The sequence below is a fragment of the Xiphophorus couchianus genome, chromosome 11 (genome assembly GCF_001444195.1).
Source record: "Xiphophorus couchianus chromosome 11, X_couchianus-1.0, whole genome shotgun sequence".
NCBI lineage: Eukaryota > Metazoa > Chordata > Actinopteri > Cyprinodontiformes > Poeciliidae > Xiphophorus > Xiphophorus couchianus.
The window spans coordinates 22,616,189-22,642,358 of NC_040238.1; the positions used below are offsets into that span (position 1 = coordinate 22,616,189).

Here is a 26,170-nt window from a genome sequence, read left to right on the forward strand (position 1 = left end):
AAGTGTTGCTAAAACCCAACGGTGCATAGCACCCTGAACACACCACCGCTAAGAAAAAAAATATTTTTTTGGAAGTATTATGCAACAGGGATTCGTTTTCTCTTTAGAAGGTTCAAGAATACTGAAGACAGTTGACGGAGCTACAAACAGAGCAATCCTTGAAGAAAACAGTTGCTGGAGTTTCACAGCAACAGAGAGCATACAGCCAGAGCTCTGTCCACATTCAGATTAAACTACATACAGGCAGAGATCAAAAGCTTAACCGGATGATAAAATTGCCCAGTCAAAGTCCAGAACAAAGTCCAATTGAGAATCTATGGCCCATGAATGTTCACATGCTTTCCATTAGGCCTGACTGAGTCTGACCTCTTTTGTAAAAATAAGTAAATAAATAAATAAATAGGTTAAAATTTCAGTGTGTGGCTACTCAAAGCAAACAGAGACCTCTACCCCCCGCCCCAAAAAAGACTTGCAGCTGTACCTGTTGTGAAAGGTGGTTCTGAAGTACCGGTTCAGAGTTCAGAGTATCTGGATACAAATGGATACCTGATTTTTCCTGATTTCTAGCATAAAAAGATGGTTTAAAACGTTGTAAATTATACGCCACCTTGAGCTGTCTCATCTGTATATTCCAAAATAAAACACACTGAAAGTTGTGGCTGTAACAGGACAAAAGGTTAGCCAACATAGCCGCTTTCTTCAAATCTACTGATAAAAAGAGCAGCAGCGTTTGGCAGCCCTAAAAGCACCGAGATTTCCCGCAGGAGCCCGCGGAGCACAAACGGAATGTAATCGAGAGCAATTATCGGCCTCGGGGGTCATCAAAGAATCAATTGATAAGATGACTGATGGCTCGGCCGTCGGCTTGATTTTGCTGCCCTCAAGCGGCCAAATAGTTGAAAGTGAGCATTAGATTTATCTCAGGAAATGTTTATAATTATGAATATAGCTACAGCTGATGCAGCAGAGACATGCTTTAATAATTTCTAATAATAACAGTACAAATATTGTGCAGTTTGAGGTCGATAATAATAATAATAATAATAATAGTGAGCAGGTTGACACATGACGACCCAAAGCAACCAAATATAAATAAGAATAATAATTTATATATATATTTAAATATGGTAAAAGCAGCAGCGTCTATGGCGTTATGCGTCGCACCTCGTCGTCACGAAGCCCACAGTAAGCCGTGAGGCTGAGATATTACACGCGTGTGTCCTATAAGCGAAGGGAGTCGATGAGACCGCACTGACGGAAGGGGGAGAGGTGGGCTCTTCAGAACGACGAGCCGTGGAGATCTGCGCCGGTGCGGGCATCGACGGACTTCACATCACTTTCCTGCCCGATTCCCCCCGAAACGTTTGATCGCGCCTCCTCTCTCTCTCTCTCTCTCTCTCTTTCTCTTTCTCTCTCGCGTTTCCTCTCTCACACACACACCATGAGGTCCAAGCGGAGGATGCCCGCTCTGTTTGTTGTTCGAACCGAGAGAGAGCATCACGCAAGCTCGTAAAAGAAGAAGAAGATCGAACACCTTTTGGAGCGCTCTTTCATATTTCAGGACGAAACCCTCCGGTGTTTCTTTTATTTTTCTTTCTCTTTCTGTCTCTCTCCAAGGGCCGCAGCGAGTGCGCGCATCCCACCTTGGATTATCATCAGCGTGGACATATGGGGGAAAAGAGGACACATCAGTGCGTTCACTTTTGAAGCAAAGCACAGGGTCTTGACGCTATTGCGTTACGCATCTGTTTCCCTGCGAGTCTCTTTTTTTTTTCTTTCTCTCTCTCTCTCTCTCTACCCCTCAAGAGATCCCCGTTGAAACTGGGTTCTCTGCAGCATTTCTTTTTAGCCACAGAAAAGTCAAATATCGGTGGTTAAATAGGGAGGTCGGGGGGGGGGGGAACAGACCGAGGTGTGTGTTTAGTCTGAGAGGACCGACAGGAGCAGGAGCAAGAGGAGGAGGCGGTGGTGGTGGTGGTGGAGGAGGAGGACGGAGGGGATGCAGAATGAGGTGTGTTTTCTCTCTTTTTTGGGAAAAGTCGGAGAAAGACGGGAGAAGGTGTATAAGCCAGTTGCTCTCTTGAGAAATAACGGCGATCTGAGGAGGAAATGGCCTAGCTAAAGCAACAAAAATAATAAAGAGCAGAGGACAGAAGAATCGTGCTGTGGATGGACGGGCCAGCGTCATCTACATCATCCTAAATCCCCGGCGCTCGCATCGCCTCTTTAAGGTAAACCCATATGTTGACCAGCGCATCCTAAACCCTCTCCCTCCCCCTCCTAGATCTTCCTCCTCCTCTTCCTCCTTCTTCTTCCCCTTCTGTCTGTCATCGTTCTAATATGTGCGCAATATTGGTGACTTTGCACATTGCGCACCTTACTCATCTTGACGCACTGAGATGATGAGGTTTCAGTGGAAGTGGTTGCTACAGCACACATTTTCTTCCTTACAGGAGTGTAAAGGGGAGGTTGGGGTGGTGGTGGTGGAGGGGCGCCTTGGATTGGCCTTGCCTGTTGATAAGTTGTCACATCCCAACATGATCAGCTTACTTTGTATAAGCAGCGTGTGGCCGCCAACAAGAAGACATCAGAGTGATTTAATTGGAATCAGCTCATCATCAGTCAGACCGGTTGCTCTTCTCAGCAGGACCCTCATTTCCCTCAGATGTGAGGGTATAGATCATTCTGATAGGGATTTTTATTGCGCCGAATGATGACAGCTTAATTAGACTCGCAATGCTCCTGAGCTGCAACATAACTAATCTTTAGCAGGGGTGTGTGTGTGTGTGTGTGTTTGTTGATTCAGAAGATACACCTCTGAAACCCACAGAAGCGTCCCCTTCCTTCTCCTCCACCTCCCCTAAGACTAGAAGATGGAGATCGGGGTTTGTGAATTAAATGCACACACTCCCATTAATATTCAGCTGTGGTTGGGCAGCGCTCGGTTAATGGCAGACAACAGGACCTCTGTTCTGACAGGTCACGGATGAGAAATGGTGTCTTAGATTTGGTGGAAGGGCACTTTTAAAATATATCTATTTATCTATATATATATTATTATCGTTATCATGATTATTTTTCATAGCTTCACTAAAAAGTAGCAGTAGAAAGTGGATTTTTTTTTCTCTTTTTTTGTAGGACTGAATAAGACTGAGGGGTCTGGAATACAAACAGACAAACAAACAATACATTCCAGAATGATTGCTTTTCCTTTTCCGAAAAAACGTGGTGCCTTTAGCTTTACATGGAAGTGACATTTAAAATCCATCAAACAAAAAAAGGCTATACTAAAGTACCTTTGTAGAGTTGGTGAAGGATTTCTCCTGGCGCTCTCGGTGAAGTGTTGAAAGAGCTGTGATTGCTCTCCGTAGGCCGTCATCATGTCAGGCTGGTGGATGGCGTTTGGCCTCTTACTCAGTTGCAAAGCGAGGATTGTTTTTTTATATGTTAGAAAGAAAGATGAAGTAGAGTTTTAGTTCTTAATTGGGGTCCAAACAATTGCCATTAATGTACTTTCATTGGTATTTTGTTGTGACAGACTGACACATATTTTCAGAAAAAATCATAAATATCTTTTAGATGTTCTTTTATGGAAATGGAACAAGGGTGGCATGTGTTGGGATTCAGCCCCCTCTACTCAATTCAATTCAGTTTATTTATATGTTACCAGTTCATAGCAAATGTCTCGAGGCACTTTACCAAAAAAAAAAAAACTATTTCAATTCACACATACATTCTAAGTATCCCTTGATTTGCAGCATTCTTTTCTTTAGCATTAGCATTTAGCGACCGTAGACAATGGCTTGCATTGTGTAGTTGACTTTATATAGCAATCCTTCATACAACGCATGCATGTAGAGATAGTGGAGAGGAAAATTCACCTTTAAAAGAAACCAACAGCAGAACCTGGTTCAGTACAAGCGTCCATTCGCCACGATGCTCCCAAATGAAAGCCAGTGCAAACTACTGCATCTAATTGTCACCCAATTGATAAAAAGGATACTTTTTGTGTGAAATTTAATATAATTATAAATCAAGGCATGGAGGTTTGCAGGAGAACATTAGTGAACAAACAGGATCATGAGAACCAAGGAGCTCAGCAGATCAGGGATTAGGTTGTAGGGACGTTTTAATTAGGGCTATAAAGCCATTTCTAGAGCTGTGGATGATTGAGGGAAGTACTGTTCAATAAATCACCCAAAACAGGAAAAAATGTGGAAAGAATAAAACCATTAAAAGTTTGCAATGAGCAGAATAGCAGACAGGACATTGTAGAAGAAGGTGCTCCGGTGAGGTCAAGAAACTGTAAGTATTTTTTTAATGTTAACTCCCAAACTAATGTTGATCATGACCCTGGACACAACATCTCTACATAGATTCATTCGGGTTGTTGTATTGTAGCTTTTGGGATGCTCATGTTTATGGGAAGATAAAAACATGGAGGAGTCTTCTTGGAAGAAAACCTGTTGACTGCAGAGGACTTTGAGAGCTGAACAGAAAGTCAGATCAGAGAGTTATTCAAGTGTAAGAGGTACCTAATTTTTTTTTTTTTTTTTTTTTTTACAAGTTTTTACCTCCTTCTAAAGAAGGAACTGGTAGCAAAAGAAAAAAATCAACATCTGAGATTCTCTCCATCCAATCTGATGGAGTTTTTTTTTGAGTTATTTTGCAAAGAATAGAAAAATGTAAGTCTCTAGGTGTTCAGAGATGGTAGAGACATAAAAAAATCAATAACTTTGAAGGACAGAATAGGCCACACTTTAGCAGGTTTAAAATTATAAAACAATTTCAAAACCATGTATTGTTTCTTCTTTTTTGGTTTATTACATACAATCTCAACAAAATACTCTGTAGGTTTTTGGTTTTAATGTTCAATTCTTCAATTTCCTGAGGGAGTCTTCCCAAAGGATCAATAAAGTACAAGTCTAAGTCTAAGTCTCAAAATGCAAGCAACTCCAAGGGGCACGGAAACTTGTGCAAAGGGGATGCAAACACATATATTCACATATATATATATATATATATATATATATATATATGTGAAAAACAGCAATATTCGGAAACCGGTGTCATCCACCGTGCCTCGGGGAACATGTGCAAGTCCAGTGTTAGAACATAAAACCCTGTTCTTAGCCATTTTCCACTCACCCAGAAGAGAACACGGCGATCAGCATCGTTCTCAGACCACAGCAAAAACCCGGCAGAGCCACTATTGTGGCACGCACAGTGTCAGCCGGTTTCCAGAGAGCATACGGAGGTTAAGTGAAGATAGATGGAGAGAAAAAGAAAGAATGACTGTTTAATGGATTGGATGACAACATTAGGGGGAGACTTACAACCCAGAACAAAATGTGTCAACTTAATGAGGTATGTTTGGCTGATATGGCTGTGAGTAAGGTGAAGTGTTCAAAAGGGTAGTTTGCTTGCAAATGCAAAAGGGAGTTGATGCTTATTTGTTGGGCTATTTGTGTAGTTTCTTTTCTTTTAATAGTCAGTTCCTTCGTAATACCTTTAATTTGTAGACAGGAATTCTGTTGACTTTTTATAAATATAAATTGCACTGTGCTATTTCTAAGTTTAGTTGAAAAGAAATATTTTTCCCACATATACAGTATTTTATGCTTAGCTAAAGAGAGGAATATCGAGATAAATAGGTAGGTAAGATGTATAACAGATGTCAGGTTAGCTTCCTGAGCCTGTAGACCTGCACACTGTAATTGAGAGGCTGCCAGCAGTAAAGCAGCACATCCACAAGTTGTAAATCCTAAAAGTTTACGTAACACGTGGTTGTAAATTTGACTGATTGACTGAAAATGTATCTGTTGGACACAAAACAAACTGAAAGAAAAAATCACATTTGAGCGAGTGTGTTCGAAAGTCATAAAATGTTTGGATAACTAACAGCACCACATTCTGCACCTATGCTGCTCAGGGTAGGATTGTTTCTTCGACAGTATTTTCGTAACTTGATTCTCAGGATGTTTTGGGTATTTTTCTATAACCTTCTCAAAGTAGTTTGTGAGAATTTTGGCCCATTCCTCCTCACAGAACTGCTGTAACTGAGTCCAGTTTGTAGGGGTTCTTGTTCACATTCAACTTTTCAGCTCATCCCACAAATTTTCTTTGGGGCTGAAATTTGAGGCTTTGTAATGGCCAAAACTTGGATTTTGTTGTCCTTAAAGCTGCAGTATGTAACTTTTATAAAAATGTTTTTTTTTCAACACCAAAGTAATCTCCTTCCAGAAGAGTATGATGGCTGGTGTAAATATTCGAAGTGATGAATGTGGCCTTCAAACATCTAAGTAATTGCACCCCCGGATGAACAGTACTTGTAGAGGTTCACTATTCTTTTTTTCATTATTTCTCGGCTGGTTTGATTTAGGCTTCCCATGATGCCGCACAAGTACCGGGTGTGTTTGGGTTTCCCTCATCCTTTCTGTTTGTATTTTATGTCACAATACAGTGAAATGTGAGCTGGTCCCAGAAGGACCGTCAGCATGATTGTGTCAGGAGTTGCTTCCGTGGTTTTTATGTTTGCATTGTCAGGCCTCTGGTGTCATGTTTTTTTTTCTTTCATATATATATATATATATAAGTTCACTTACATCTGTCTTAGTGTTGTTGGTGGTGTTTGCAATTTACCACTCCTCTGCGGTAGTTGTATCCTATTTCCATGAAACCCAGTTACTTCCCTTTTAAGTGCCAGTTTATGTGCTTCTTGTAAAACCTCACACCTTAGCACTGTTCTGTTGCCTATCGCCAGCTGTGTGCGGGATTCTTTGTTTTCTATCTTTTTGTTTCTGGACGTCTGTGTTTGCCTTTTGCCTCTGTTCCTCTTCTGTTTTTTTGTTTTTTTGGGGGTGGGGGATTTATGTTTGTTTTCTGGGTTCCCTGCCCTGCGGCGTCTTTAGTTATTAAAGTTTCTGTGGTTATTTAATTTGCCAGGCTCCTGCTCTGCTACTCTGTGTTTGGGTCCTTCACTTCAACAAGGCTGCTTGACAGATTTCGAACTCACATGTATACGTGTCAATCCCATGCCTCTGAAAACCCACGAGAAACCACTCCTGAATAGAAGAAGGCTGTTGTGCATGTCTTGAGCCAGATCATCTGAATAATTTTTGATTTGGATGTTGAATATTTGGATTGAACTTTAACTGTTTTTTTTTTTGCTTTGTTTTTTTTTTACCCAAAACAATGCATCTGAATGTTTTTAGGTAGCCATTTATATTTATACATTCTCTTACATGACTGGCCTGGTTTCCACACAGAGCTTCCACATCTTTAAATGATTTATTTACTTCATACTGGGATGTAGTAGTCGTGCCAGCCAGGGCTCTGATATTTTAATTTCAACTTGGAGATGTCAAAAGGCAAGTTAAAGTGACCCAGCTCTCAGTCACGTCGCCATGGAGGAGAGGCGCAGGAGAATAGCTTGACCTGACCCATTATCCTTGAGCAAAGTAGAACCACAGAAACGCCCATTCAGACGCCATGGTAACCGCCTCGTGTAACCTCCTTCGTGCAGCGTCACATTTACAGTCGTCCATAAGAGAAACCAGGATAAGTGCCATCCTGTCCTCTTCATACTGGGAAGACTCACACCCAACCCCATTAAAGTATCACTAAATTTAATGTGCCTTTTGTTAGCACCGCAAGCGAAAGCTCATTAAACGTGGCACCAAGACAGAGTTCTCCTCTTCAGTACTTTAAGCATGATCCATTAAGCGTGCCGTGCCATTTTATTCTGGGGATATTTTTGGCCAGTTATACAGGAGCTGGAGCCGGTGTTCAGACCTGGCATGGGTTCTTGGAAAAAATATTTATTCCTTACAAGCTGTGGTGGTGTGTCATTGAACTACACTTCCAAGGCAGCTGGTCCTCTTGTGAAAGGTGTGGGACGTTCTGCTGCTTTTACACCTCTCATCTCTATGCAAACTGTGCTTTTGCTGAGAAAAGGAGAGAGTTTTAGAAATCCCCTTCAAAATGGAAGTTTTTTTTTTTTTTAAAGTCTGTTGTTGGTTGACGTGTCCTTGGCACACAAAGGTTTAGAAGGAATCTAGGTCATCTTAGCCTAGTTACTGCATCGCTTGCTATGTTGCACAGGTACATCTTTAAAAAATCAGAGTATTAAGAAAAAGTTCAATATTTTTCATTACAAATAGAGTTACACATCTTGGAAACTCGTGGTGGCACAATAGACTGCGGAAAAACTCAGAACACCTGCAACGGATTTCCCCTGGGCTTTTATCATGGAAAATCATATTTGTTTATCCCTTAAACATTTTTTGTATACAGTTAGTACTTTTGCGGTCATATTTTTAATCTGTTCATTTTTCTCTATTCCCTGCTATGTTTTCTTGTCTATTATGTCACCACATTTGCTGTGGAACTGCTAAACAAGCTCTTGGACTTCCGACTAATCAGTTTTGTGAATCCAAATTTGTTTTTTCCTCGCTGCAGTGTTGTAGTCCAAGTTCAGATATGCCGAAGTTGCAAGTAGACAGGTCAAAATGTTTGGTTCGTGGGTGTACTAACCCACACGATTCCTTACGTCATCAGAACTCCTTTGAAGTGTCTGGTTAAATTTTGTTTTCCTTGGGAATGTAACCAGATCAGAGGGGAAAGCCAGTTGACGCGGTGCACTTATGGATGAGTGCTTCAGCAACCTCCACCAGTCTCAGGAGGAATTATTCCGAAATGCATCCGAAATGCTTCGTCCAATTGGGGGTCAGCTCCTTCACTCTACAGAAACGAGGGACACAGCAAAGCAGTGAGAAGCTAGTAATGCTAAAATGACCTCAAAGCTTATTTTAGGCATGAATTTTGTATGTTGATAATGACGTCCCGACCATTGGTTTGATGGCACTGAGCCTTCTGCTTCTGTTAGCGTTGTGTGCTAGCTTTTAGTTGAATTCAGTTGAATTCAGACCAAAGCATTGCAGTTCTATTTGAATGATTTACATGTGAAAAGATAGGATTTAAATGCATGATACGTCCACTTTAAAGTGTTCTTCCAATCTCCGGCAATAGACTTCACAATCATGGGGAAAACTGCTGAGTTTACAGATGTCCGGAAGACAGTTATTGACACCCTCCACAGAAGGGTAGGCCGCAAAGGTCATCGCTGAAGAAGCTGGTTGTTCACAGGGTAACACTTTAATGGAACGTTGAGTGGAAGGCAAAAGGACTTTGCACCTGCCTGCACTGCCAAAGTTGCCAAAAGCTGATTCAGTGAACATGGCATTACTGTGCTTGACTGCACATCAAACTTACTTGAATTGTCAAGAGGAAGATGAGAGATACCAGACCCAACAATGCAAGATGAGCTGAAGCTATCGAAGCAATTTGAGCTTTTACTACATCTTAGCAAAACCACAAGCTGATCACCTCCCTGCCATGCCAGTAATTTATCTAAAAGCGCACCCAACCAAGTTTTGAATTCATAAAAATGAATATGATTCTCAGAAACGTTCATTTCCCCCTGACCTTATATAATCTTCACATTTTTTGAGACACTGCATTTTTCATTTTAATCAGTCGTCTGTTGGCCATAGTCATGAAAATTACAAGAAATTGAGGCTTGAAAGATTTACTCTATGGATAATAAATTCATGGAATATATGAGTTTCACTTCCTGAAAGTGACATTTTTGTTTTTACTTTTTCACAATATTCTAATTCTTTTAAATGTAGCTGTGTGGAGGATATGCAGGAAAACAAATCTGCATTTGTTCTGTTATTGCTGTTTTATTGCAGACCTTCCTAGATTTATCTAGACCTTGTTGTGGTTCAACTTTGGCCATGTACCTACAGGCACAGTCCTGCTGTTTTATGATGTTCTCTTAACATCTGAAAGCAGCTGACTCTTGGTCAAGTTGTTGAAGTTGTTTGGATCTATCTTAACCTGAATGCCCACATTCGATAATATTTTTAGGTTTGCTTTAGTCCAGTGTTTCACTCAGAAGTATGACGACTTTTTTTCTGCAGCATCACAGAGGGCAAGAAGGAGAAGGTTTTTTGGCTGTCTTAGAGAAGAAAAAGAAAAGAAAAAAACATGCCAAAAATACCAAATTCCTCCGTTCTTAATGAAGTGGAGTCCAACCAAAGAGCCAAAACCTCTTATTAGTCGCAACCCGCATTGCTTAGCGTCCTCCAACCTCTTTGTTCATGACCTAAAGTGTCATTTAATGATCCAGCCAAAGAGTCACTCATCTAATTTATCAAGAACCTGATCATGACCTCTTAAATTTGCGCATTTCCTAAAATATCTTTTATTGCACTCATGTTTTTCAGTCACATGTAACCTCCACATGGTCTCTTGAGCCATTTTTAAATGTCATTGAGAAAATGTGCTTCCTTGTAGCTTTTCCCTCATTTTTGTGGTTAGTCTGTCTTCCTTCAACTCATTTTTTTTGTGTGTGTGTAATTTTTCCAATATTGTTGATTTTGGTATGATTAGGTATTTAAAACTTTTCACATATTATGAAAATGAAATATTGAATGAATGAATATAATTTATTAATCCCAGAGGGAAATTCACGGTAAGTGACTTGTTGGAAAAAAAACTGTTAGTTTCTTTATTTAGATATAAAACAAAGATGGCATTAAATGGGATCAACATTAATATACTTCCCTCCTGGTAGCCCTGTAGTTCCACCTGGTATTACTTTTTTTTTGTATTTCTGTCTGCTGTTTTGTACTTACATCTGCTGTTGAAAACAGAGCAATGTAAGCCTAGGTAACAGTTATAAATACTGTGCGTTAACAAGCTGAGCGTCGCCAAAGTGTCAAATTTTGAAACAGCTATTTTAAAAGCAGATTAGAATTGATTGACCAGAACAACAACAGGATGGAGTGCATCTAATATCTCCCCTACACTTCATCACAGTGACAGCGCAAATATCTTATATATATTGGCAGCCACGTGGAAACCGTGATGTCCGGATGAGGGACACTACAAGTCAATAAGAGTTACGGGGTGCTTAGAGAAACAATCTATATAAAGATGTCATGTGAAGGCTGTGTGACCCTCAATTTCGTTTGGCTGGAAATTGATAGATTTTGATCCAGTTTTGAAGCATTTTATAATTTAAGGCACAGCAAGCAAAGAGATTAATCTCACCAAGACAGTGTGTGAAAAACACACAGAGAAAATATACAGTTTCATTATTCTGTTTTTTTATTATTATTATTATTGGATTGTGATGAAAAAAAGAAAGCATATAAATAATGAAGAATGACATTAAGATGTACATCGGGAGAAAAAAAAAACAACAACAATCCAACTGTGAGCGAACGAAGCAGGACTAATATCCATCCTGGCGAACTCTTACAATACAAAGAGGGCGCGCATGCTGTTAGGTTTAGCAAAGTCTTCTTGAAGTGAAAATGGCTGCCCAATATTATAAATGTCTGTGCCAAAAAAATAGTATGCATGCTCTCCTGTATTTTCAAAATCATCCCTTCTTAGGATGTTGTCAAGGTTTGTATTCCCACATAAAAGTGTCAGCTCCTTCCTCACTCCAGCTGGGCTCTGACTTCAGCTATACTGTCGGAGATAAAAAGGGCTTTCTTTATTGCTGTGGGCCACAGCTATAATGTTGACTTGCTGTGTGTATTGACTGGTTTTCGTCAGAGTCGAACAGCTCTTCATCCGCAGTGCTGTATGTATTTCGTCTCCAGCAGTAAAGCCGATCCTATAGGCTGCTCGAGTTTATGAATTATAAATGTAAAAGCATACGACCGTGCGCTGTTGATGCGGGCAGAAGCATCGTCACTGTAAAACTCTGCTAAATCCTGAATCAGCTCCTGTTACTATGTGCTTCATAGTCCCGTGGGAAGGACTTCTGATGCTGCATTTAAACATGGAGACAGAGCTGTGCTAAGTAAAAGCATTATTGTTAACTTAGCAGGGATGGCAGGTATTTTTAAAAACAGCATTTTTGAAAATAATAAACTGTCATATTGTTTTTTTTGTTTTACTTTCCATCACATCACTTTTAATTTTAGCAGAGAACACGGAGAGCCAGTTAGCCGTTAGATGAAGAGCTGATTATGACAGATTGCATATTTGTAACTCCTCGCTGAGGTAACCTCCCGCTGCTGTGTAAAGACCTACTTGCACCGTGTGCGCCATTAAATCAGATCATGATTTTGCATTATTTTAAAAGGCAGCTTATTGTCTGGCATTTTTGATTAAAACAGCAGGGGTCCGTTGAGCCCGCTCTGTTAACACATTCGTCATTTTCTTTCCAGTTGCCTTAGGAAGTCTAAAACCACAAACGACGTTTATAAAGTAAGCACATTTGTTTGCTAATTAGGCGGTCCTGAATCTTAATAATTACAGCATTGATCTTAGACCGGGACTTTTGCTGCAGCATTCTATTATACCACTGGAGAATGTTTGCCTCAGTGGCTCTGATCTGTCAAATCAAGTGCTAACAACACAGCTAACTTTCCAGCCTAAAGTTTTAGTGTTTCAAATGAAGCCAGTTGAAACACAAAAGCTGTAAGGAGCTTGTAGAATGCAAACTGTTTTCTACAGAGGCTGTTTATTGAGAATGCTACAACAGGGAGTTAACAAGAAGCTAACAGTTTAGCAAAGTTGCTCAGTTTTAGCCCTTTGTTGAATCCAATTCTATCTGTCATTGAAGACACTGGATTTGGAAATGTTGTCAGACCCTTTTGGACATGCCACAGTTAAAATAAGGGTCTGAGTAATATAAAAAGAATACACTGTGTAATGTTAACTGTATTAAACTGGCTAATCCTAATCCTTAATAAACGACAACCTAAGATCTCAAAAATGTAATCGTTTTGTTTCTCAAAATAACAGTAACATTTTATTTAACTGCAGAGCTGTGCAGTTCTCCCCTTCTCTCTCATAGATGACTATAGTGACGTTGATAGAAAGCATTGACAGGGGATAAAATAAATTTTTTAATCCAAATAGACCATGTCAGCACACCGTGAGTGATGATTATTTACAGATAAATTGAGGGGCTGTCATGGACAATTATTAACTTGTGAATATGGTCAGCTGTTCTGCTAGTTGAGATCGTCCAAACGATCCACCATCTTCAATGCTGGCAGATGGAGTTTTATCCAGAAAGATTGCTTCTGTTACTAAATAATTCCTCGAAATTTCTTCTTCTGAAATATTAGATGTTCAAAATAAGAGAAGAATGAAGCTAGTAAACTACAATCTTTCTTGTAAAGGAGTCTTGTATTTGTAGATTTTAACAAACACTTCAAGGCGGGATTAATGCATCTTGTGAAAGGACATACTTGGAGGTCAGTTGTGTCTTTTACTCTCCTTACTCGGCATGCAAGTTAGTCACCGACCCACATCGGCTGACTTGTACAGAGCCAAACCAGCTTTGCATGTCAAAAGAGTGATGCAGTGATGATGTATATAGTCTGTGTGACCAGCCAGCTGTACGATCTAAATATGAGTTCGTCTACCATTATTGTCGTGGAGAGAAGGGACCGGAGCGACTTCCAAAGCAGATCCTCTGGATGGAGCCGACACCGAAAGAGCCAAAAACATCCAGTCATCCAACATTTCCGGCTTTATTTTGGAAATCTAACAGCTGTGTGGGATATTGTTGTATTCATTAGTGATTTCTGAATGGTAAGAGGCATCCTAGAGGTGGCTTGTTAGTGGAAAAAGGATAGTAATTCATGGGGAAATAGCTCTTGTCACTTCTGGTGGTTTTTGAGAAATCCATATTTTTCAATTGTAGACATTTCATTGTTAATGTAGTTACATTTTTAATCATATAAAAGATAAAAAGGGTATTTTCTTCATAGTTCAATAAAAAACTAGCTGAAGTTGGAACTGGGAGGCCAGAGTTTTGCGCAATTGCAATTGGCCCAAAGAATCTCTGATTGGTTCATCCACATTTAACCACATTTTTTTTCTCTATTGTGTTGAAGTCAATCAACATATGAAGAACAATTTTAGCCACAATTCAGTTCCATGTGTTTTTGCTCATGCAGTCTACAAAATGCAACAACTTTTAGTTAGATTAGAACAGATAATATCCCAACTCTTATATATAAACAGATGCATTGTATTTTTTTTTCTTCTTTTTTACGAGACTGGTTTTGGAAGTGGGTCTCCCTTTATGAATAAGCAATGTTCGAAAAACAAACACACAAACAGCTTGTTTAGTTATTCTTAGGTTCCCCTGCCAATATTGCAAGGGTAACTGCATTTATACATGTAAAGCACTACTTCTACTTTTTATTTCCATCAGAAAATGGTTATGTGCTCCCAAGACAGACTACCAACTGTACGTGGGTTATTCCAGTCTTCTTGAACACTTGTGAATTATTAATTTGTTTGGATGCTCAGAACATAACTGGACCACAGTGCATTACCACAGTGGATGGAGAGCCCCGTTTCATCAGTAGCGAAGGACACAAGCCTAACCAACAAAATCTTGCACGCCAAATGGATCCTATAAAGAAAGAACATATTCTGTCACAAAATGGGAGGCAGTGGGAGACCATGTGGTCAAAAGCAACCATCACTATCTGGGAATATAAAAAAAAAAAATCAAGTTCATTGTATTTCCTCTAAAACTTGACCTAATACACTTATGTAAATAAAATATTTGATTTAAATTATTTTGGCTTGTGTGGTTCTTCCCAAAAAAAGATCCTGTAATGGTCTGCTTTTTGTTAGACGCTAGTGTTCTCATGTATTTTTTTAAACAATGCGAAGTAAGCACCATCAATAGGCATGTTATCTTCTTATTTCTTTTTGAGACAATGTTTGAGTTGTAATGAGGTAGTAGAAGCAAAGGTTATGTCTTTAATAGTCATTGTATTTGCAAAGATGTTTCCTCTCTAAAAGCTTGTTTGGGTTGCTGGCTAATTTTTGCTTTCGATCCAGTTTAACAAACCCTAATCATTGTGATTTCAAACAAATTGAAGATAGACTATTAAAAAAAAGAAGACTAAAACAGCCCCGTTTCTCAATTTAATGCCAGTTTAATCATTTGACAGGCCACTGTGAATGTAATGGGAAGTACTGCTCTGTGTTCTGTTAATTGGGTAAGCTCACAAAAAACACAGAAGCTCCGAAATTCGGTGAGATTTTAGCAGTCTGATGATGTGTGTTGTTGCGTGTGTTTGTTTGCGTGTCGCTCTGCACCCTCTCACCCAACCAGATGCAATGATCCAGCTGCAGTACAAGAGTCAGAGAGCCTGTTCTGTTACTAAGAAGGTTCCACCTTAACATAAATGAGTCGGTACATCTCTGCTGCTAATGTTTTCCAACCCTAAGTATGAGATTTAACCCACAATTTTCAACCTTAGATTTGAATTATGTAATTATTTATCTCTTCCTGTCTCCGGTTGAGGTGGAGAAGCGTGTTAAACACGCGTACTGGCATTAATATTTATACACTAGGCTACTACACCTTTCTGAGTTAGCAGCTATCATGCTAGTGCTAATAGCTCGCTCACCTAATGGTAGCTAAGTATCAGCAGAAGTAGCCGGTTCTTGCAGCGTGATACACTATTGACTGATAAAAATTAAGCAGTTTTGTGTTACTCATATTTGTGCTTATTTAGATAGAAGAAATATTTTGATAATTGTTTAGGAGCTGATATGTAATTTAGCCCCTAAAATACGCAAGGAAAATAGATTTGCTTTTAATTTGGTTACATTTGCTTTTTTTTTTTTTATTGCGATTAATGGGTTTAATTTACTTGCTGCAGCTTGTGGTACAGTTCTGCATGTGTTGATTAACTGGATGGGCATCACATATGAAACAAAAGAGAAACATGTTTATTTCGTCTGCAAGTAAATGACGTGGGAGCAAACTGTGTTTTTAGTGAGATTATTTCAGTTGTTTTTTTGACAGGAAGTCCAGAGATTTGATGATTATTTGATGCTTGCTATTGAAGGGGTTTTGCAGGAAGTCTCCGAGTTGTGGTAACTTTCTGCTTTTTTAAATTAATGCCTCTAAACACTTTACCTAATTTACTTTTGCCTTTAAATGTTTTCTGTCTCACGCTGCACATATGCAACTGTTTACCTGTTGTTGGTGTGCCTCACATTGTCATAACTTTGTCTTGCTTAAGATTTTTTAAATGAAATAATTCATTCTGCATTTTATGTCGGAAGCAGATGTGGGGCTGTTACATAGCAGTCTAGAATTTCTGTTGTGACTGCGCACAGACCTTTTTAATTGTTTAGTAATTTTTGCCCAAAGTAAGTGGTTCTCTGTCTAACATATGTCATATTTGAGACACATTGGGCAAAATTAGCAGGATTAAGAGGGAGGATTTTACTCCTGAAAGAACTGTTTGCTAAATCTTAGGCTGTATACTACCAGAAACTAAATTGCTTAGTACTCTGGTGTCTAAAAATTAATCTACACATTTATATGTGTGTCGAAATGAGCTGCAGTTAATTCAATTAAAAGTAAAACATTGCTTACTATCATCACATATATAAATAAATATATATTTTTCCTACTCTCTTCAGCAGGGGTGCTCGGTTAATTTTCCAAAGGGCCACATGTGTAACTATGATTGGTGCTGAGGCCTGGATCATTGACTTAACTAAATTATTCCAATAAGATATTTAACAATAATCTTATTATGATTTTAGCATATTTAAAATTGCAACTGAACAATGAAGGCTATACTTTAAACTGAAGTTTTTTTGGTTTATTGGGTTTAGAAAAGGCTAATCACGCTTTTCCCTCCCAACTTACACCTGAAAATTGAATAATTCTCTCTAAAAAAACTTGTTACGTCTGGTTGATGTAGTACTTCACAATGCCACATTCCTGTCTGTGAAACCTCTGGATCCTTCATCTCCTCGACCTCCTGCATATACACTGCTCAAAAAATAAAGGGAACACTCAAATAACACATCCTAGATCTGAATGAAAGAAATATTCTCATTGAATACTTTGTTCTGTACAAAGTTCCATTTGCACAACAGCAGGTGAAATTGATTGTCAATCAGTGTTGCTTCCTAAGTGGACAGTTTGATTTCACAGAAGTTTGATTTACTTGGAGTTATATTGTGTTGTTTAAGTGTTCCCTTTATTTTTTTGAGCAGTGTATTTTCTGGCACATTTTGCAAGAAACCAAACTGATGGGGTTATATCATGCAGAGGACGTCTGTATTGTCTATCCACTGACAACTATAACGACAGGAACAGGGCTTTGTAACGCTTATTCATGACAGTGCAGCCTTGGCTGCCTGCAGCGAGACCTCTGTCCCCCATTTCTTTTTTGTTTTATGTAGGGCTGCATGATATCAGAATGGTATTTATTTATAATGCTATTGCTGAAAATTGCGTTAACAACACAGGTTCATGACCCAATTCCCCTATAGCTTTTACTACAATGTTCCCACCACTCTCCATGAACTTCCGAATATCACCGGATCCTCAAGATGGATCTTGAGGCTTTGTACGCTGATATAGTTCTTATTAACAGTACAGGCATCATGTTTTCAATTTAATTTTTCTACTTAACGAATATACTACATTTCAAAATGCGCATATATCATTTCATTAGGGCATCTCATTTGAATCCAATTTCACTTATTACACTCCACATCTGTGTTAAAAGAAACTTCTCTAAAAGTTTTTGTGTTTGTTTCTCAGAGCTATAGTTATTTAGCTTAGATGTAAAAGTACATTTTATTATTGGAGTGCAATTTTATCAGATGGTAGCTAAGATGTGTTATTTATAACGTGATATAAATCTTTTAAGAACATGCTTGTTACTGTGACAACAGAAACTGCTTTAAGTTCAGTTAACACATCAAATGAGGTTTTTTTTTTCAGTATTGGTACTCTTGATTAAAATGAAGGTTTTTGTAACATATAATAGTTTGTCACAAGAAAAAACTGCAATTACTTTTGGATATTCAGTCTTTGGGTGAAGGTTTTTGCCACAACTCACTCCACCATCCGCCTTTAAAACTTAAGAAGTTCATTTAAATTTCTATTATAAGTCTTGGGTCGAAGTCCTAAAATTATAGCCTAATTAAGGCAGACAAAATATTAAGTTGACTTTTTACAGTCCCTAAAGTTCTGTGGTTGAAAATATCGCATTTTAAAAAGTCCCATTACTGACTGTCTCATAAATCAATATTACTGCCTCTTAGGGGCTTATAATACTTTTTACTAAGCAATATAAGTCTTATTTGGTGCTGTCGCTTCTGAATCGGTCTGAAAAAAGACGGGAGTTTGCATTAGATTTGGGGAGTGCGTGGTATTAAATCATTTATACAATTTGGGATGTGGTCATTGATGATGAAATAATAACCAGCATAAAAAACATGATTTTGATGTTAATCTGTAACCTTGCTTTGGGGAACGCAAACAGGGAACATGAGTGCAGCTCATATTCTGTACACTGAAAGGAAATGGAGTTGGAGACGAGCCACGTCTGCAGGCGGTGTAAAACTACAGGGTAGTACACGACTTCACCCGGAGGGGAACAAAAAAGAAAAAATGCTATGGCAAGTATTTATTGAAGAGTGTAAGTTTTTCCTAGTAGTACTAATATTTTTTGATGGTTCTAAATATCCTAAGTTTGTGATCAATTACCAGTCTCTGGACTTCCTACTGTGGACCTTTGATATTTATTTAAATTAGGAGCTGAGGGGCCACACTGCATATGTTGGAGAAAAGAATATGTGCACTGAAAGCAGCCATTTAAACCATTCAGACTACAAACACAACAGACACAATCAAAACTGTCAGATGACTTATCCGCAATAATAACTCAGAAATAGTCCAAATAGTTTGGATGTATTTTTATTTCTTTCCTACTTACGGAAAGTTTCTGTTTATATCATAGGTTTGTGGTGCATTTCTATACTAAAGAAAAAGATATAAAATGTCAGATATTTCACAAGGAGATATTAGCATACATGGAAAAACCTTACATAACCTTGTATTAAGGCAGAAAGTACGGCGGCCACCGTAAGAAAGGCTTACAGTATTCAGTTATAACTGAATCGGTCGATTATCAGTAGATTATTTTGAGGTAACGCAATAATTATTGAATTATTATTATTATGCTCTGTATTATTGAAATGTTTGTCACTGTCTGAAATGAGAAGCCTTTAGCTTGACGCCAGCTGACCTCATAAACACACAAGAAGGCTGGAGAAACATCAGTACAGACTCGCTGTATCTCCACTGTTGGGCCAACAAGTGTCACTGTGGTAGAACCTGTGACGGAAGCTTGAAATTTCAGTTCCACATGCCAAAGATTTGCAAACGTGACTCAAATGAGTGCTTTAAACGTGACACCTGCTTTAAACGTTTAACAAAACCGCTGGCTAGCAGTCGCGCTGGCAAGCCGACAGCACGCTGCGCATTTACAAATCAAAATAAAAAATTTTTTGAAGGGCTTTCTCAAGCTTTTACTTTCACATAATATTGGTGACCTAAATAACTGTCTATCCATTCCGCTTTGATGGCGTATTACTATGCAGACATTATTGAAATGAAGCGAGAGGCATTTGCTTGTCAGCTGGATGTGGTTGTCACAGACGGTAGTGAATCAGTCAGACAAAAATGTTCATAACCCACCCACATAGCCAACATGAGACGTGCATTGACAGCATGTTGCTGGGACTCCTCCATCATGGGGGGGAGGGGGGTACTTTGAGAGATGCTACAGTAAAGAGGGCTGTCGTTAGCATTACTCCCACGGAGGAAACTAGGCGACAGTAGGTGCAAGGACTTCAATTTTCAGAACCGTGTTTTCCTCTTGTTTTTGCTCGATTTATTTGTTTAGGCAGAACGAAGACTTTAATGAGGCCGCGGTGCCCTCTTGATTTTAACTTTGTGGGCTATCTCCTTCCAAAATTAGCCTTCGGCACGAGGCAAATCGTGCTGTCAGACTGCTCCCTCAAACTGTGTACTTCACCCGCAGACACCTCTAAACACGCTAGAACAGCTAGCATTTCACCTAGATCACTGCTAATTAGTCTGTCACCAGACTGTGCACTCTATCTGGTGTCGTTATGACACATCCTTTTTGTGTATAATTACCAAACAGGGTGAAAAAAAAAGAAGAAGATGGAAAAAAAAAAAAAAAAACCACAGCAGATAAATAGCAGCGCCCAAAGGCAGAGACATTCAGCCATAGCTAATTTTTTAAGGGTCTAAGGCAGCAGCTGTCAAGATAACTTCATCTGTTTCTGTGTTGGTGTGGAGAGGGTCCAGATAAAGGGGAATTCCCCATTATCCACAAGTGCTACATAAATACATGTTTTTTATATATACAGTACAGACCAAAAGTTTGGACACACCTTTTAATTCAGTGAGTTTCCTTTATTTTCATGACTATTGACATTGTAGATTCACACTGAAGGCATCAAAACTATGAATAACACATGTGGAAATATGCACTAAACAAAAAAGTGTAAAACAACTGAAAATACCCCTTATATTCTAGTTTCTTCAAAGTAGCAACCTTTTGCTGTGATTACTGCTTTGCACACACTCTGCATTTTCTTGATGAGCTTCAAGAGGTAGTCACCTGAAATGGTTTTCACTTCATAGGTGTGCCCTGTCAGGTTAATAAGTGGGATTTCTTGCCTTATAAATAGTCATGAAAATAAAGAAAACCCATTGAATTAGACAGGTGTGTCCAAACCTTTGGTCTGTACTGTATATATACAGAGCAGCTCCAACCGGTAGCAACATTGATTTACTGGAAATACTGTGACTGAGGGTATTTTCTTTTAACATCTCCTATCTGCTACTATTGCCTGCTGCTTTATGATCCCTGCCGCCGTTTTAATAACCTCCACTGATGCTTCATTAAGATCCCCTTAATTAACCTCTGCTTTATCAATGGGGAACTTTTTTTTTGTTTTTTGCCTTTCCTCACTCCTGGTATCTCGGGTGCCTATGCTCTTTTGTAGTGAGTGGGGAGGGGATGAAATAAGGACATTTAATTGGTTCTGCTTGAGATCAAATACTGTCAAAAAGTATTCCACCCCTTACATTTCTGTTGTTTTTGAGCTCAGTTACACCAGGCACATCCGGGCCTCATTTGTTTCTGTCATCTACAATCAGAAAGTATTTTAAGGAATTCCTGCCTGGTGATGCAAAGTAGGCTAAAAGGTCTCCGAAAGCAACCCATCAGGTCTTGATTTTAAGAAAATTGAAGAACAGATTAGAAAAATTATTATGTCATCTTTCAGTTTGGAATGGGTTGCGAAGCGCTGCAGGCCTCATTTGCTTTCAAAGCTCAGCATTCATTATTCAACCACACGAAAGAGACTGGGCAGAAATGGACCACAGAAGAGTGTTTCAACACCAAAACCACTGCTGACACAAAAAGTGCACAAAAGCCCAGCTCAGTTCCCCCCAAAAAAACACATCCCAATGACCCCAAAGTCCTTTGGAAAAGTGTTCTGTCTTGAAGTAGGACATCCGTCTACCAGTATAAGACCTTACATTTAAACTCACTTGGGTTATGCAGCAGGACAATAATCCAAAACACCTCTCCAAGATCGTGTCTAAATGGCTAAAACAAGAGCTACAGGTTTTAGAGTGGCCCAGTAAAAGTCTGGATTTAAAGACAACGGAGATGCGGTGGCCTGACCTTCAAAAGGTCAAAATGTTAAAGCAGTGAGTAATATGAATACAATGTGATATAAAACTGTCCCTTCCATTTATGGCAAACACAGTTGTCATAAATGGTGGAACAATTGGGCATTAGTTTTAGGTGGCAAATGGTCAGATTGGTTTGGATTATATTCCAGAGGTAATGATAATTTTCTCTTACTAAATTAAATCATTATTTAAAAAGTACATTTTGTTTTAACTCAGTTTGTTGTTTTTTTTGATGATGTGAAACGTAAAGCAGAAAAATCAAAGGAAATCTGTAGGTGTAGGTTCATTGCTCGATAAAAAAAAAAAACAACTCTTCTATTAAATACATTTCGAACTTTTTCAGTCATAGCCAGGGACGAGCAATTAAATGTCGGAAAAAAAAAATCTTCAGCACTTCAGTCTTTATTTATGAGATAAATCACACAATCAAACCCATTGTTCTGGCCAAGTTGTTTTATTTAATTACCCGTCTGATTCAAAATCAGTTTGGCAGTTATTGTTGTTATTCCTCAGAGCACATTCAGATTCTGTGAACTAAAATTACGTGTTGGCTGCAGAGAATTATTTTAATAAGACTTAGCGCTGGTCTCAAAGCAGATGAATCAGCCGTGATGGTAGCTGACAAGAACTGCCTCAGACGGCGTATTAGGACTGTATTTTAAAATGGACCAATGTGTTTGAGACATTTTTTACATCTCTCACCCACACCCCGGGGCCGACTGCACGCACTGTCAGTGCCTCATATGCCTGTTACAGGCCACAAAGCAGAGGGGCTCAGTTTTGTTGGTGGTAACTTTTGAGCAAATTAATTTTAATTCCCTGCTGTGCTTTCTAGGACTGGAATTTGTGTGTGCACTGTTCTTTTACTCTTAAATCAACCAGCATACATTAGCACTGGTTAGCAAGTCACACACACACACACACACACACACACACACACACACACACACCCCCACACACACACACACACACACACACACACACACAGAGAAACTGAAGATTGTTTAGTGTGAAAAGATAAACTATGCCTTCAATCCAGGATAAATCATCTCTGTCCTCATATTAGAAGGAATTCAATCAGTTTTCTGCATTTTAAAAAGAATGCATTTGTCGTTTTTCCACAAGACAAAAAAACCTATTTGTTGTAGCGTTGTTGTAACCAGCTTGAATGACAAACGCATTATTGGCAGGATTACAACTTTAAAGATAACTAAGAACTTAATAATATTTAATAAAAAAAGCCACTAAAAAAATGAAAGCAAAATCAGAACAGGCCTGTTATAAAATGCTCTGAGGCCGCCTTCATGCAAAATACCAGTGCAAATGCATTTAACTGATTGTTTAAAAAGCATGAAAATAAAGATTGATCTAACTTTGCAAGAGCAGTTGAAAACATTGCACCTTTTAATATTTTAGCTGAACTGATTTATTCACAAATGCTGACAAAGATTTTTTTTTTTAAAAACACAAAAACAACAAGTTAGTTTTTTAAAAATGGGATCTTTACAAAAAAAAAAGCACCAAGTGAACCTTTTAACGAACTACTCAGACCATGTTTTGTTTTTTTTTGGCGTCCCCCTGTCTTACCTTCCCCACACAGCCTCCTTTGATGTATGCATAATGCATTACATAAACCTGAAGAGGAACCAGCTTACATCAGACGGCTGATTTGTGTGCCAGTTTGTCCCGTTTTATGCGCATGGATGTGAGTTCAGTGCCGTTTCAGCTCATGGATGGTTGACAGGAACAGATGTTAGGGATGTTAAGGTACTACTATTCGCGAGGCACATGTTAGAAGTTGAGAACAGACCCATTTGCGCTCACCGACGAGTCTCTACTGACGTGCAACATTTGATGCATCATTGGTCTTTGCGCATGTGCGTGTACATCATTGTATGTCCATGAGAGAAGGCGAGGCAAACGGAGAGCAATGTGACAGGCAGAAAACATTAAACCCAATATCAGCAGGAAGGACGTACCTCTGCAAAATGTCTCTCAGCTACTGCGCGTATTAAAGGTGCTCTGACCTTGGGCATGTGCCATATGTTCATTCAATTTTACCAGCAGAATACAAACACAGATGGCTCCTCTGAAATCCAAATGTGTACACAAATACACCCAATGCAGGCAATGAGCTGAAACAGCAGCTGTTGTGTGATTCAAGACTGACTATTTGATCTCCCAAACGCTACTGTATACAGTATGCTGCGTAAATGCTGCATTTCATTAGTATCTGAGGCTGTGTGTTCTTGTGCTTTGAGAATTTGTGCTCGTATTCACTAGGTCTACATTAATATCTCCAGCTTCACAACAAATTTGCGGGATTCTCTTTGAATTACATGCTTAACCAATTCTGCACCTGGTTGCCATGATCTGCTTTTTTCTGTCATTTGTTCAGTGTTCCTATTTAGGGAGTTTGTATCAAAGTCTAAACTTTTGTTGTTTTGTCCTTTAACAAAAAAGGACAAAACAAACAAAAATGTTTTAATAAGCTTAACCCCTAACAAGAGTTGGAATGGCTGTAGCTTTTATGCATTAAAGTCAGATTAGAAGCATACGTTAAGCATTTACTTAAGTCACTTAAGTAACTGGTTACTTCACTACAGCAGATGGAAGTCTTGGACCGGTTTGACATTTATTCACATAACCTTTATGTTGTTCTTAATGCAATTATTTCTCCACTATATATATATTTTTTTTACGTCAGCATCCACCCTTTTGGACAAACCCAAACTTCTTATCAAGGCATCTGGATGGAAAAACACAAAAAATATAATGAGTTCATCAGGTCTGCCGTGACGATTTTCTGCTCCTAACACACTCTGCAGTGCCTCCAGTAACTGCACAAACAACACTTCCCCCACCAAAAGAAAAATGAAATCAGTATTGCACTCAAACATCTGATTGTTCACAGTCGTCGTTGATCTCACTCTCCTCCTTCTTTGTTGGCTCTTGAACGACCTTAGCTCCATCATAACCACACAATGTAGGAACCATTGAACCTACAACTGAAGGTGTTCCAGGAATGGGGTGGTTGCTGCTTTTGCAATGAAAACTGACAGAATAATGTGTTGAACCATATCGACCCCTGAAAAATTCATTTGAATCATTTTAAACAGTTTATTAGTTGCTTTTAAGGTTTTGTTCGGGTTAGGCTCCTCCTACGTTTCTGATCTTTTGAATTGGTACTTTCCCTCTAGGTCAGGGGTGTCAAACTCCAGTCCTTGAGGGCCGCAGACCTACAGTTTTTAGATGTGCCACAGGTACAAACCACTAGAATGAAATGGCTTAATGACCTCCTCCTTGTGTAGATCAGTTCTCCAGAGCCTTGCTAATGACCTAATTATTTTATTCAGGTGTGGTGCAGCAGAGGCACATCTAAAAGTTGCAGGACTGCGGCCCTTGAGGACTGGAGTTTGAGACCCCTGCTCTAGGTCATTGAGGTCTGTAAACTAAAAGTGAGTTGCTGACACTTTTAGTCTTTGACTTTTAACCAGATTGACTTCTGACTTTGTCACATCTGTCAAATCTCCATTGTTTGTATCTTATTGAATATTTAATTGTACATCACCTTGGAAAACAGCTGTTGTTCTTAAATGTGCTTCATAGATATTTGAGTTTGATCCACACTCCGCGAGGCTGTCTGCTGGTTAACTGTCTGCTCAGCAGTCTGCCTATGATTTTGTAGGCCGTAAAATAAATAAACCAGAATTTTGGTATTTAAAAACACTTTTTATATAATCCTATGTAATGCTCTTTAACATCTGACAAACTGAAGTAAATTGAATTTACTTATAATCAAAATGGCCTGAAATGAGCGCCTATAATTTATCAGTGTTACAGGAGTCTGTTTAATAAAATTAGCTGCACTCTTCGTAAAGAGTGAGTAAAATAAATTAGCTTTCAAATAGCTTTTAATTTACTGAGATGTACCTGTACTAGCTAACTCCAATCACTGATCCATTATTGTGTCGTGGGCAAGGATCTCATTTCCTGCAAATTCTGTCGAGCCAAATAATGTGTCAGGATTCAGTCTTGTTTCACACATTTGTCAAAGAAAATGGAGAGCGCAACTAAAACTCATAGGTTTTTTGATAAATTTCCTCAGAATGACTTATTAACTTCTAAGAAGAGGATTCAACATGTCTTGACACATATTTCATTCCCATGGAGTTACAGAGTCTCCTCTCTTGCTGGGTTCTTTCAAATGCCTTTCAATTAAACGCTTTTCGTAGAAAATCAGTCCTGGAGAAACCGAGAACCTCTGACATCACCAAACTTCACCGTTATCTGGCTGAAAATGGAGATGTTGGACACTACAGGGTCGAGGGACGATGGACCAACAGTTAGCACCACATAAAGCCTTTATCTCACCTAAACGGCTCCGACTCCCAAAGCCAGACTGCGATAAGCACAGTCCATTCATCTGTAATGACATGGAAGCAAGAGGCAGCTGAACTAACTTGAGCGAAAGGGTAACTCTGACAGTGTGGATGACTGGAAAAGATGCTGGGGCACTTGAAGGGGGTTTATTTATTCATTCTT

The 26,170-nt window shown here is 39.0% G+C and overlaps 1 protein-coding gene across 2 annotated transcripts in view; it reads left to right on the plus strand.

Moving 5' to 3' along the window:
- Nucleotides 1-1,201: 1,201 nt before the first annotated feature.
- nlgn2b (neuroligin 2b) overlaps nucleotides 1,202-26,170 on the plus strand; it is an 81,298-nt gene continuing 56,329 nt past the window's right edge. Inside the window, exon 1 of one of the 2 annotated variants that reach the window (XM_028032038.1) lies at nucleotides 1,202-2,231. The gene's annotated coding sequence lies outside the window, so the exon portion shown is untranslated. The remainder of the gene's footprint in view (nucleotides 2,232-26,170) is intronic. The other variant, XM_028032037.1, reaches the window with a different exon arrangement.